The 14844-nt window shown below is 38.4% G+C and overlaps 1 protein-coding gene and 1 long non-coding RNA gene across 5 annotated transcripts in view; both read left to right on the forward strand.

The window, feature by feature from the left end:
• LOC144379449 (uncharacterized) overlaps positions 1-14844 on the forward strand; it is a 707761-nt gene that overhangs the window by 367525 nt on the left and 325392 nt on the right. The window lies entirely within an intron of this gene.
• UVRAG (UV radiation resistance associated) overlaps positions 1-14844 on the forward strand; it is a 316572-nt gene that overhangs the window by 108973 nt on the left and 192755 nt on the right. The window lies entirely within an intron of this gene.

Consider the following 14844-nt stretch of genomic DNA (forward strand, 5'->3'; position numbering starts at 1 on the left):
ATTCTACCAAACATTTAAAGAAGAATTAATACCTATTCTTCTGAAACTGTTCCAAAAAATAGAAATGGAAGGAAAACTTCCAAACTCGTTTTATGAGGCCACCATTACCTTGATCCCCAAACCAGACAAAGACCCCATCAAAAAGGAGAATTACAGACCAATATCCCTGATGAACATGGATGCAAAAATTCTCACCAAAATACTAGCCAATAGGATCCAACAGTACATTAAAAGGATTATTCACCACAACCAAGTGGGATTTATCCCTGGGCTGCAAGGTTGGTTCAACATCCGCAAATCAATCAACGTGATACAATACATTAACAAAAGAAAGAACAAGAATCATATGATCTTCTCAATAGATGCAGAAAAGCATTTGACAAAGTACAGCATCCTTTCTTGATCAAAACTCTTCAGAGTATAGGGATAGAGGGTACATACCTCAATATCATAAAAGCCATCTATGAAAGACCTACAGCGAGTATCATTCTCAATGGGGAAAAACTGAGAGTTTTCCCCCTAAGGTCAGGAACGCAGCAGGGATGTCCACTGTCACCACTGCTATTCAACATAGTATTGGAAGTCCTAGCCACAGCAATCAGACAACAAAAAGAAATCAAAGGCATCCAAATCAGCAAAGAAGAAGTCAAACTCTCACTGTTTGCAGATGATATGATACTTTATGTGGAAAACCCAAAAGACTCCACCCCAAAACTGCTAGAACTCATACAGGAATTCAGTCAAGTGGCAGGATATAAAATCAATGCACAGAAATCAGTGGCATTCCTATACACCAACAAGACAGAAGAAAGAGAAATTAAGGAGTTGATCCCATTTACAATTGCACCCAAAACCACGAGATACCTAGGAATAAATCTAACCAAAGAGGCAAAGGATCTGTACTCAGAAAACTATAAAATACTCATGAAAGAAATTGAGGAAGACACAAAGAAATGGAAAAACGTTCCATGCTCATGGATTGGAAGAACAAATATTGTGAAGATGTCAATGCTTCCTAGAGCAATCTACACATTCAATGCAATCCCCATCAAAATACCATCCACTTTTTTCAAAGAAATGGAACAAATAATCCTAAAATTTGTATGGAACCAGAAAAGACCCCGCATAGCCAGAGGAATGTTGAAAAAGAAAAGCAAAGCTGGCGGCATCACAATTCCGGACTTCCAGCTCTATTACAAAGCTGTCATCATCAAGACAGTATGGTACTGGCACAAAAACAGACACATAGATCAATGGAACAGAATAGAGAGCCCAGAAATGGACCCTCAACTCTATGGTCAACTAATCTTTGACAAAGCAGGAAAGAATGTCCAATGGAAAAAAGACAGTCTCTTCAACAAATGGTGTTGGGAAAATTGGAGAGCCACATGCAGAAGCATGAAACTGGACCATTTCCTTACACCACACACAAAAATAGACTCCAAATGGTTGAAAGACCTCAATGTGAGACAGGAGTCCATCAAAATCCTAAAGGAGAACACAGGCAGCAACCTCTTCGACCTCAGCTGCAGCAACTTCTTCCTAGAAACATCGCCAAAGGCAAGGGAAGCAAGGGCAAAAATGAACTATTGGGACTTCATCAAGATAAAAAGCTTTTGCAAAGCAAAGGAAACAGTCAACAAAACCAAAAGACAACCGACAGAATGGGAGAAGATATTTGCAAATGACATATCAGATAAAGGGCTAGTATCCAAAATCTATAAAGAACTTATCAAACTCAACACCCAAAGAACAAATGATCCAATCAAGAAATGGGCAGAAGACATGAACAGACATTTTTCCAAGGAAGACATCCAAATGGCCAACAGACACATGAAAAAGTGCTCAATATCGCTCGGCATCAGGGAAATCCAAATCAAAACCTCAATGAGATACCACCTCATACCAGTCAGAATGGCTAAAATTAACAAGTCAGGAAATGACAGATGTTGGTGGGGATGCGGAGAAAGGGGAACCCTCCTACACTGTTGGTGGGAATGGAAGCTAGTGCAACCACTCTGGAAAACAGTATGGAGGTTCCTCAAAAAGTTGAAAATAGAGCTACCATACGATCCAGCAATTGCACTACTGGGTATTTACTCCAAAGATACAAAAGTAGGGATCTGAAAGGGTACGTGCACCCTGATGTTTATAGCAGCAATGTCCACAATAGCCAAACTGTGGAAAGAGCCAAGATGTCCATCGACAGATGAATGGATAAAGAAGAGGTGGTATATATATACAATGGAATATTATGCAGCCATCAAAAGGAATGAGATCTTGCCATTTGCAACGACGTGGATGGAACTGGAGGGTATTATGCTGAGCGAAATAAGTCAAACAGAGAAAGACATGTATCATATGACCTCACTGATATGAGGAATTCTTAATCACAGGAAACAAACTGAGGGTTGCTGGAGTGGGGGGTGGGGTGGGAGGGACGGGGTGACTGGGTGATAGACACTGGGGAGGGTATGTGCTCTGGTAAGCGCTGTGAATTGTGCAAGAATGTTGAATCTCAGATCTGTACCTCTGAAACAAATAATGCAATATATGTTAAGAAAAAAAAAAGAAGAAGAAGATAGCAGGAGGGGAAGAATGAAGGGGGGGAAATCGGAGGGGGAGACGAACCATGAGAGACGATGGACTCTGAAAAACAAACTGAGGGTTCTAGAGGGGAGGGGGGTGGGAGGATGGGTTAGCCTGGTGATGGGTATTGAGGAGGGCACGTTCTGCATGGAGCACTGGGTGTTATGCACAAACAATGAATCATGGAACACTACATCTAAAACTAATGATGTAATGTATGGGGATTTACATAACAATAAAAAATTTAAAAAAAAGAAATTAGAATATAAACCATGGAGCATGTTGTGTGATAAACTTTGAGAATTTTGGGATGAATTAGGTATAGGGTTTAGTAATATGGTAATCTAAGAAAAGAATGCTGGTCAGTGATTTGAAATAAAATGTCACTAGCAACAAATCTTTGTTGAGAACCTGCTATTAGGGTCTTATGCTACTCTGTCACTCATTCCTCTGTGTCAGTTCCAGTGGGAGCTCTGCACAAAAGAAACAATAGCAAAATGAAAATCACAGTGCTGCTTTATGAGCAGGTACCCAAAGGAAAAGTACAGTCAGGGTGGCTCTCTGGAAGAAGGCTGGGGGAAAGCAGGTAGTTTAAGCCTAAGGGGGCCTCCTCCTAACCCCAAATCTAGATCTTGGCCTTAGCATTCTCAGTGGTATGTTCATTTTGGGAAGTATGTTGGCAGAGGAGAGAAAGGAAGCCATCTTGTTGTGAGCCACACACTGTACTGTGTGTGTGTGTGTGTGTGTGTGTGTGTGTGTGTGTGTGTGTGTGTGTGTTTAAGTAGGTTCCATGCCCAACATGGGCTCGAACTCGTGACCCTGAGATCAAGAGTCGCATGCTGTACCAACTGAGCCAGCCAGGCACCCCTGCACCTTACTATCTTCTGTTATAAAACTTTACATGGTGATTTGTAATTGCCTATTTAATTACTCTGTTTCTTCCAGTGGATTGTAACCTTTTGTGGGGACAGGGAATCTGGTTTATCTTGCCCACTATTATAGCCTCTGGTGCTTAGTCTATTCCCTAGCACATGGTAGGTGTTAAATTAATAAAGAATAAATGGGAGTTTGTCAGGCAGTATAAGGAACAGAAGATTACACTGGGTAACAGCATGCAAAAAGGTAGGGAATGCTTGCCTGACATGTTAAATACATTCTTCCAGATGTAGATCACATTCTTCTGCTTGAGGAAGCCTTCTTGGACCTCACTTCATTTCCTGTACCCTAACTGCACTTAACAAGCATTCTGTGGCCAGACTCTTACTTTAATTAACCTTGCATTATTATCTTTTTTTTCTCATTATTATCTTTTTATATAGATGCCTTCTTATCTCTTCAATGCTAGCTCCTTTTTTTCTTTTTTAAATGCCCACCCATTCCATGCAAATATGGTGCTAGGTGTTGTACATATTTTATTATCCTGTTTAATCCTTTCAACAACCCGGGACAATAGGCAAAGAAGGAAATTGAGACTTAACAAGGTTTAATAACTTGTCCAAGGTTGTACAACACTTTCTTGGCACCTTCCAGAAGCTTGAGGCCTCTTCTGCTTTCCGCTTTTTTTAACAGAATGCATTGCTTCAGTACAATTTACATACTTAATGAAAGTCTTTTTAAACTTTTTAGACCTCATCACAGTTCCATCATTGTTTTTTTGGTGTGTGTGTGTTTGTGTGTGTGAGTGATCAAAGGATCAAAGTGCTAATCCTAGCACTTCTTCAGACTTTGGAGCTGAAGAGTAAAACTGAAATAGCTAACTTGAAATGTTGTGTTTTCAAGGCTAAAAATGAATGTCTAACTTAATGATTACTTGTGTGATAAACTGTTATTATAAAACCTTTTTATAGAGCACATAGAAAAACAAAGTTTGCCATTGCTCAGAGAAAAAATATACTTATTCAAAATGTGCTAGGCATTCCAGTTTTGATGCTTCAGACATTAAGCTGTTCCCTGTAGTCTTGGAAACCATGACTTCTAAGTGCTTGTTTTTAAACTATGGTTTTCTTTTTAATATAAGTAGATTCTGGTGGTAGAAAAAAGTTGTCATGTGGAATTACTCTGTGGAGCCACTTGAATAGACTTGAAACATTGTTTATACATAAATAAATTCACCACTCTGAAAAATGTTCTGAACCAGCACAGTATGTGCTGGCATCTGCAAGGCAGCCCGTATTTGATACTGAGTTTAGGCTATTCCTAGGAGGTGGCGAAAAGGGGCCTCTGATAGAAAGCAAATGGAAAAGGCAAGGTGCTGGGTCTTTTTTTCTTTGTTTGTTTTGCCTTTTAAATTTCTTTAAACCTTTCCTGGGAATTCATCAAAAGTTTCTTTTCAAAATGAGTTTTTTGGTGAGATGTAGTTGGCATGACACAACTATAAATGTTGGTGTACATTTTACGATTTTTGGGGTTTTGTTTTCCTTTTTTTAATGCTGTTTCCAAATGAAGAATTGGTATCATCAGTTTTATTCACTGCGACCACCATTTGTATGTTGTTCATTCATTCAACAGCTGTTTATTCTTCTTCTACTAGTTACTGTACTAGTTATGTGCTGGCAATACAAAAGTTAGTAAGATACGATCCCAGCCTTCAAGACTTTAATCTTTGGGTTGGTCAGACAACTAGGCACAGAAACACAGTACCTTGTAATAAATGCTCTGATAGTGTGCCATGCTTGCTTCTCTGGGAACACTCCAGGGTGGTCATGGGGGACTTCCTGGAGGAAATGGTTCTTTCTTTCCTTTTCTTTCTCCATCACCCTTTCCTCCACACCTTTTAAAAAGTTAAAGTGTAACCTGCGTACTATTTTTTTTAAACCAAACTCTAAAATAAAAGTTCCTGTTCTACCTTACTCAACACTGCCCCAGTCTCACTCCTTAGCACTTTGTTTTCCTCTGTGATGGTTACTATGAAAACTTGAAATGATATGCTTTGTTTCTATTACTTGATAAATAAACTTTAGATGGTGACTCTTGGCTTTGAAAGATGAGGAATTTAGCACATTACAGTATATGCCACTTTTTCTCCCTCCCTCTACCTCTGTATTTTTGTTACTTATCTTATTCTTACATTATCAAGTTTAAAAGAAAATTACATTTTGCTGTGTTATTATAATTAACTCTCTTGTGCTTTGTCTGTAGGTTAACTTTGACAGTTGAGCCACAAAGAAATACCCTTCATAATATTACTATAGACCAAGTGTGACTGATCTCATAGCAAAGGACTATAATTTTATGTGTGTCTTAATACCAGAAGAATTTCCCAAGACTAGGGGTCCAGGGGATAGACTTTTTGGCACCCCCCCCTTTTTAAACACAATGTCTTATTTCCTGTGATTGGATATATGGATGCCAACCCACTTTCTGAGAAAAATGTAGTGTCGTGCTTGAAAATTGAAATAAAGTAGTGCCTCATTTATTTGGTAGTATCAATTTCTAATAGCCAAGCAATAATCTAAAAGTAAGTATAAAAAGGGGCGCCTGGGTGGCTCAGTCTGTTAAGTGCCTGACTCATGATCTCAGCTCAGATCTTGATCTCAGGGTCATGAGTTCAGGCCCCGTGTTGGGCTCCATGCTGGGCATGGAGCCTATTTAAAAAAAAAAGTGAGTATAAAAATGTACTAAGCTGCAAATTATCTCATACCTACAAAGGTCTATATTTTATGCATAGGAAGACTCCATAGGCCTCATTCAGAAACTGCCTGCTTTTATTTTGTGTGCCATTCTACCAGTTATGATGACTTAATCTTCAGGTCCATAGTTGAGTAAATGCTATAATTTAGTGATGCAACTGGCAGGCACATTGAAAGCCCTCAGAAATATGTGAAAGCCTGATAGAGAGAGGAAAGGCAGAAAAAAGTTGAAAAGCTGACAGTAATCTTAAAAGTATTATGACAAAGGACTATATGATATAGGGCAGGCGCTTCTGTAAGCCTCAGGATCTTGCTGATGTTTATAATGATCCTTGATCTTGAAGAAAATGTATCATTATTTTCATGGTACACATTTTCAGAAACTAGCAAAGTGAGTAATACGTCGAAGATATATATATTCCTGTCTAAAATGGTTACATTAAAAAAATTGTTTTTGACAATTAAAAATGATAAGCATATGATAAGGTTATCTGGAAAGTTAATTTGCATGAGTTGTCTTCTGTGATATCAGCAGGATTGTGTAGTGATTCTGTGTAGTGTATTTCTGATAGCAATGGAAATAACTTCGTTAGTTACTGAAAGCTCAGTCCCTACAAAACTGCTACCATATGGATTATTACTGTGAAGCAGCTGTTGACTGCATTGTGAAATATATCGGTTGGCCAAATGGGCAGTTTTTTTTTCCTTTTGTGTGTTTGTCATGAATACATGGTTAAACGCTGTATCAGTGTCACTGGATTGACCTTTATCTCCACAGAATAAGGGTTTAGACAGGCTGCCTTGTGGAAGAGATTGGGATACTGCTACTTTCTACCAGTACTCCCTGCTTTTATATTTTGAGCATTTTATGTCTTTTTCCTTTAAAATATTTTCAAATTTATAGAACTCTTGTAGAAGTAGCATAAAGAGCTTCTCCTCCCCTCCACCCATTTGAGAGTAAATTAGGAAGATGATCCAAATAAATGAGAGTGTATTTTCTACGAATGAGAACATTCTTTTTTTTTTTTTTTTTAAAGATTTTATTTATTCATTTGAGACACAGAGAGAGAGAGAGCATGAGCAGTGGGAGAGGCAGAAGCAGGCTTCCCGCTGAGCCAGGAGCCCAATGTGGGGCTCGATCCCAGGACCCCAGGATCATGACCTGAGCCGAAGGCAGATGCCCAACCATCTGAGCCACCCAGGCACCCCGAGAACATTCTTTATAACCATAGTACAACCATCAAAATAAGTTAACACTGACACATTACTACCGTCTAACTCACACACCCCGTTCAAGTTTCTCCAACTGTCTCAATGTCTTTTATAACAAAAGGATTCCATCCAGGGCCATACATTGCATTTAATGGCCATGTCTATTCTCTGCCAGTCTGAAACAGTTCCTCGGTCTTCCCTTGACTTTCATGACCTTGGCATTTTAAAAGATTTTAGCTGTTTACTTTGTGATGTTTCCCAATTTTGATTTGTCTGATGTTGCCTCATGAAGAGATCCAGGTTATATATATTTTTTTTTTTTATAAAAATTTTTTTTTTTTTTTTATGATTTTATTTATTTGTGAAGAGAGAATGAGAGACAGAGAGCATGAGAGGGAGGAGGGTCAGAGGGAGAAGCAGACTCCCCGCTGAGCAGGGAGCCCGATGTGGGACTTGATCCCGGGACTCCAGGATCATGACCTGAGCCGAAGGTAGTCGCTTAACCAACTGAGCCACCCAGGCGCCCCCAGGTTATATATTTTTTGATGGAATGTTATAGAAGTGATGTTGTATGCTTGCATGCCGTCAAGTGGTGTACAATTTTCATTTGCCTCATTACTTGTGATGGTAACTGAACACTAGCTTAGAGTGGTGTCTGCCAAGTTTCTCCTCTGTGAAGTTGCCCTTTTTGACTTTGCAGTCTGTAATTATCTTGTATGGGGGCGGTGTTTTTAGATTATGTAAACATTTCATTTCATTTCTCATTAAATTTCACCCCTCAGTTTTAACATACATTGATGTTTCTTGGTGGAATTAATTATTAATATGATGCTGGTTATTTTCTGATTCCATCACCTTTTCTGTATTCATCTTCTCTTCCTCATTTATTTATTTATATCAGTGTGGGCTCATGGATTCCTGTGTGATCCAATGGATTATAATCTGTTACTATAATTAATTAATTACTTTAAAAGATTTTATTTACTTATTTATTGGGAATGGGGGGAGGGGCAAAGGGAGAGGGAGAGAGAGAATCTGCAGACTCTGCTTTGAGCACATACCCCTACACAGGACTTGATCCTATGACCCTGAGATCACGACCTGAGCCAAAATTAAGAGTCGGATGCTCAACCAACTGAGCCACCCAGGTGCCTCTGTTACTATAGTAATTTATTCTGATACATTATTTCAGGTTTGGCTATAGGAACGTTTTCAAGTTGGCTTCTGTTTTCATTTGACATATTTCTCCACTCTTTGAGTACATCTTTTTCCTTTTTTTTTTTTAAGATTTTATTTATTTATTTGAGACAGAGAGAGAGTGCACAAGGGGTTGGGTAGGGGGAGAGGGAGAGGGACAAGCAGACTCCCTGCTGAGTGCGGAGCCTGTCAGGGGGCTCTATGTCAGGATCCTGAGATCATGACCCAAGCCAAAGTCAGATGCTTAGCTGACTGAGCTACCCAGGCACCCCTGAGTACATCCTTTTTTTTTTTTTCTGGCACAGCTTATTCCAGGTTTATATTACCTTTGCACCTGTATTAGAATTTGTCATTTCTTCAAGGAACTTTGGTTTCTTTTAGTGAAGAACAGTTTTTTAGAAACCAAGATCTGGGTGGTCTGTGTGTGTTCTTTGCAGTTGGTGTATCACTGCTCCCAGGCCCTCAGTGGAGAGAACTAGGAAGTATATGCATACACACACACACACACACACACACACACACACACACACACACTCCTCTATATTTTTATATCATCCATTTGCCTGCCTACCTACCAATGTTGAAAACATGAGTTCACAAAGTTATTTTCAATTCCAGTTCAATATCAGAGGTTCATTTTAGTTTTCTTTTCGTATTTGTGACTCTCTTCTCCAACAGTAAGAAGCCTACCTACCCATTATCTTCATTATGTTTACTTAATTAGATTAATTCCCCCTGTATGTAATTAATCTACCATTATTGCTGCCATCCCACCACCGCCATGTGGACACTGTCCTTACCCTGCTGAGGTTCTATACTCTGCAATGGCTCATCATCCTCTTACCCCCATTTAGACTCCCTTGTGACCTTCTTCAGACTCTTAACATTCTGGATCAGGCTGCATGCAGCTCCTTCCCCACCATCTCCCATGCTGCATGGAAGTCTACTTTGCTTGGCTCCACCTAAGGCTTTTAGACTGAACAATTCAAGAAGGATGGAAGGAAAGGCTCTTAGACTGAACTATTCAAGAAGCATGGAAGGAAGAAAGGGAGGCTTACATTTTTGTGGCTTTCTCTTTACAGCAGATTATTTTCATTGTATAGGGTGTGATGAGTAAAGCAGCCTACTTAGATAGGGATGGTGGGTAACGTGGCAACTGTAATAAATCCTGTTCTCCTGTTACCCAGTCTTTTCATCCTAACTATTCCAAATGTTGATATTTTCATTAGAAAACATTAATGTGATTTTTAAGGAACTGTATATAAGTACTAGCAGATACCCATGGATGACACAGTATATGATGGCTAAAGGCATCCTGCTGTAAGCTTTGTATGTCAGAAAGTATGGGCAGATGGTGAAACTCCCACCTCATGTGTTCATAACACACATAGTAATATTGAAATTTCCTACCAGCCTCGTGATCAATTATATTTAGAAAATAGAGCAAAATACTACATCAGTATTGATGTAGTATCTATCTTTTGTAGAGAGATAGGAATAGTCTTACATGTATGTGCTTGTGTGTACATGTCTATAAATGAGGTATCAGAAAATGAGAAAGATCATTGTTAACTATTGTGAGTAAACATTTTATTAAATATTTTAAAAGTGATTGTTGGGGGCACCTAGGTGGCTCAGTTAAGCATCCAACTCTTGGTTTTGGCTCATGTTGTGATCTCAGGGTTGTGAGATTGAGCCCAATGTTGGCCTCTGTGCTCAGTGGGGAGTCTACTGGAGATTCTCTCTCTCCCTCTCCCTTTGCCTCTCCCCACTGCTCATGCATGCATGTGCACTCGCTCTTTCTCTCAAAATAAATTAAATCTCTTTAAAAAAAAGAGATTGTTGGAAAACATCATATCTAATTCATTTGTATCAGTCTTAGCATCTAGCTCAGCACTCTTGTACACTTTAGGTTTTGAATAAATATTGGTTGAAAGAATGAATGGATGATAAAGTTTGAACGTGTCTAATAAAGACTTGGTGAATTTTCCACTGTAGTTTTAAGCAAAGTATCATGATCTCTGTCCATAGGGCTAGTTGTGTACCTGTGTAAGAATTAATGGAGATGAAGGGTCTTGAGTTCTGATGTTAAGGGTTTTAAAAAAATCTTTATTAAGATATATTTGACACAATAAACTTCACAAAGTTAAGGTGTAGAATTTGGTAAGTTTTGACACGCAGACATCCATGAAGCTGTCACCATAACAAGGCAATGAATATATCCAACAGCTCCAAAAGTTTCCATATGCTCCTTGGTAATCCCTCCTTCTTTTCCCATCTCCAAGCAAATGCTCATATGGTTTTTATCACCATAGATTAGTTTGAATTTTCTAGAATTTTGTGTAAATAGAATTGTATAATATGTGTTCTTTTTTGTCTGCCTTCTATATCTCAAGATAATTATTTTGAGATTCGTCCATGTTGTGTGTATCAGTAGTTTATTCCTTTTTGTTATTAAGTGGGATTGCATTGTATGGAAATCTTGCAGTACATATACTTACAATGTGATCTAGCCATTGTACTCCTAGATAATTATCCAGAAGTGAAAGTATGTGTCCAAATAAAGATTTATATACAGATGTTCATAAGATCTTTATTTGTATTAGTCAAAAACTGGAAACAATACAAATGTCCATCAGTAATTGATCCCTCTATAAGGGATCCCTCTGTAAGGGATCTAGAATGAATTAAGAAATACTCCCTTTTCAGTTTTCTGGAAGAGATTGTATTGAATTGGTATTCTTTCTTCTTTATGTGTTTGTTAAAATTCATAGTGAAGCCATCTGAGTCTGAAATTCTTTTTGTAGGAATATTTTTAACTAAAATTATGTTTCTTTACATAAAGGACTATTTAGGTTATCTGTTTCTACCTGAGTGAGCTTTGGTAATTTGTATCTTTCAAGGAATTTATCCATTTTATGTCAGTGGTAAAATTATATTCTGTAAAATGTATCCTGTTATACTGTATGTTAAATAGGTCAAATTTTTTGAGTGTTCTGTATCCTTACTTATTTTGTTTTTTCTTTTTTTTTTTTTTTTTAAGATTTTATTTATTTGTTTGACAGAGAGAGACACAGCAAGAGAGGGAACACAAGCAGGGGGAGTGGGAGAGGGAGAAGCAGGCTTCCCACGGAGCAGGGAGCCCAGTGCAGGGCTCGATCCCAGGACCTGGGTTCATGACCTGAGCCGAAGGCAGACGCTTAACGACTGAGCTACCCAGGCGCCCCTGTTTTTTCTTTTTTTTTTAAAAAAATTTATTTATTTATTTGAGAGAGAATGAGTGGGGGGGAGGGGCAGAGAAAGAGAGAGAGAGAGAAGCAGGCTCCCCACTGAGTAGAGAGCCTGATGTGGGACTTGATCCCAGGACCCGGAGGTCATGACCTGAGTTGAAGGCACACGCTTAACCGACTGAGCCACCCAGGGCTAAATCCCATGACCCTGAGATCATGCTCTGAGCCAAAATCAAGAGTCAGATACTTAGCCAGCTGAGCCACCCAGGCGCCCCTTAGCTTGCTTGCTTGCTTTTTTTTTTTTTTTTTAAGATTTTATTTATTTATTTGACACAGAGAGAGAGAGAGTATACAAGTAGGGGGAGCGACAGGCAGAGGGAGAGGGAGAAGTAGGCTCCCCAGTGGGCAGAGAGCCCAACCTGGGGCTGGATCCCAGGACCCTGGGATCATGAACTTAGCTGAAGGCAGACGCTTAACCAACTGAGCCACCCAGGCACCCACCTCTCCTAGCTTTCTTTTGAATACTGTTAGCACGGTGCATCTTTTCTCTGTTTGCTTTTTGTATTTTAACATATTTTACATTTTTATATTTAAAGGGAGTTCCCTGTAGACAACATGAAGTTGGGTCTTGCCTTTTTTTTTTTTTTTTTAATCAAATATGACAGTCTTTACCTTTTAATTGGGGTGTTTGGACTATTTTTAATTTACATTAATTACTTATTGCTGAGCTTAAATCTACTATCTTACTCTCTCAGTTTGTTACATTTGTTTTTTGTTCCCCCTTTCCTCTTTATCTGCATAATTTTAGATTTTTTTTTAAAGATTTTATTTATTCGCGAGAGACAGAGAGGCAGAGGCAGAGGGAGAAGCAGGCTCCCCGAGAAGCAGGGAGCCCAATGCGGGACTCGATCCCAGGAACCTGGGATCATGACCTGAGCCGAAGGCAGATGCTTAACCGACTGAGTCACCCAGGCGTCCCTAATTTTAGATTTTATTTCCTTTGTTGTCTCTATTAGCTTTTAATTTTTTGTTTTGTCATTCTAGTGGTTGCTTTAGGGTTTATAATGTACATCTTAAAGTGACAGCATACCACTTCACATACAGTATAAGGACTTCACATCAGTGCACATTTTTCTCTTACCAACTTTTTGCTATTCTTATTATGTATTTTACTTCTCCATGTTACCAACCCTACAATATATTGTTCTTTTTGCTTTAAACAGTTGATTAACTTTTAAAGAAATTTAAATAATAGCAGTCTTTATTTTTGCCCACATAGTTACCATTTCTGAGGCTCTTCATTTTTTTCTGTATTTAGTATCATTTTCCTTATGCCTGAAGTATTTGCTTTTGCACTTCTTAATGGTGTATGTCTGCTGGTAATTGAACTCTTTCACCTTTTGTATGTCTAAAACCATCTTAATGTTATCTTAGTTTTCGAAAGGGAGTTTTGCTGAGTATGGAATCTAGTTTGAGGTTTTTTTTTTTTTTTTAATTCTTTATAAAGATGTTGCTCCATGTCTTCTGGCTTACATTGTGTTTGTTCTCTTTTATGTAATATGGCTTTTTCTCGGCTGCTTTTTTTTTAAAGATTTTATTTTATTTATTTGTTTGACAGAGAGAGACACAGCGAGAGAGAGAACACAAGCAGGGGGAGTGGGAGAGAGAGAAGCAGGCTTCCCGCGGAGCAGGGAGCCCGATGCGGGGCTCGATCCCAGGACTCTGGGATCATGACCTGAGCCGAAGGCAGACGCTTAACGACTGAGCCACCCAGGCGCCCCTTCTCGGCTGCTTTTAAGAGTTCCTCTTTTTTACTGCTATAAGCAATTTGATTATGATGTATCTTGGTATAGTTTTCCTTGTCCTTCTTATCCTTAGGATTTGTTGAGAGTTTTGGATCTGGGTTTGTAGTGTTCATCAAATTTTTCAGTCATTAATTTTTTTAAAAAATTTGTCTTCCTCCACTATTCTTCTTGGACTGCAGTTACATGTATATTGAGCCTGGTGAAGTTGTCTCATCAATAACTGAGGTTTTGTTTGTTTCTGTTTTCATTTTCATATTATTTCTTTCTCATTTTGAATTATTTCCTATCCAAATATCCATAGACATTTAGTATATCTTCAGGTACTAATCTTTTCTTCTTTATTATCTAATCTGTTCATCCATCAAGAAATTTTTATTTTTCATTTCAAGTATTGTAGTTTTCATCTCTAAACTTTCCATTTGGGTCTTTAAAAAATTTTCCATGTCTCTATTTAACATGTTCAATCTTTTCTCTAGCTTTTGAACATATGAATTACAGTTGTAATATGTTTTACTGGCCCTGTACTAATTGTATCATCTCTATTAATTTTGGGTCAGTTTTGATTGATTGATCTCCTTCTCTTCTCTTCTCTCCTCTCCCTCTCCCTCCCTCTCTTTTTTTTCCCCCTCTTTTCTATCCATCCTCATCACCACTGACTTCCCAGGCTCATGTTGATTAATTGATTTTGCCGTTCATTTTATATTCTATTTCCTGCTTCTTTGCATGTGTGGTAATTTTTGATTGGATGCCAGGCATTGTTAATTTTGCCTTATTGTTTGTTGGGTATGTTTTTAGTTCTATAAATATTCTTGAGATTTATTCTGAGATATAGTTATAGTACTTGGAAAAATTTTGATCCTTTGACATCTTGCGTTTAAGCTTTGTAAGGCTGAATTAGAATGTCATTTAGTCTAGGGTTATTTTTTATCTACTACTGAAACAAAGCTCTTCTCAATACTTTGTGTATGGTCCATGGGTTATGGGCCATACTCTGTCTGTGAGGAATAGTCATTATTCTTGGCCCTGTGCAATCTCTGCTTATTTTTTCTTCTAGTCCTTTTGAATGGTTCTTTTTCTGGCTTTTGGTAGTTTCCTCCAATGATTCACTGATCAGTATACAACTGAAAACTTGAGTGTGACCCTCTCCAGATCTCTGGAGTTTTCTGTATGCAGCTTTCTCTT

The sequence above is a fragment of the Halichoerus grypus genome, chromosome 11 (assembly GCF_964656455.1).
Source record: "Halichoerus grypus chromosome 11, mHalGry1.hap1.1, whole genome shotgun sequence".
Lineage (NCBI taxonomy): Eukaryota > Metazoa > Chordata > Mammalia > Carnivora > Phocidae > Halichoerus > Halichoerus grypus.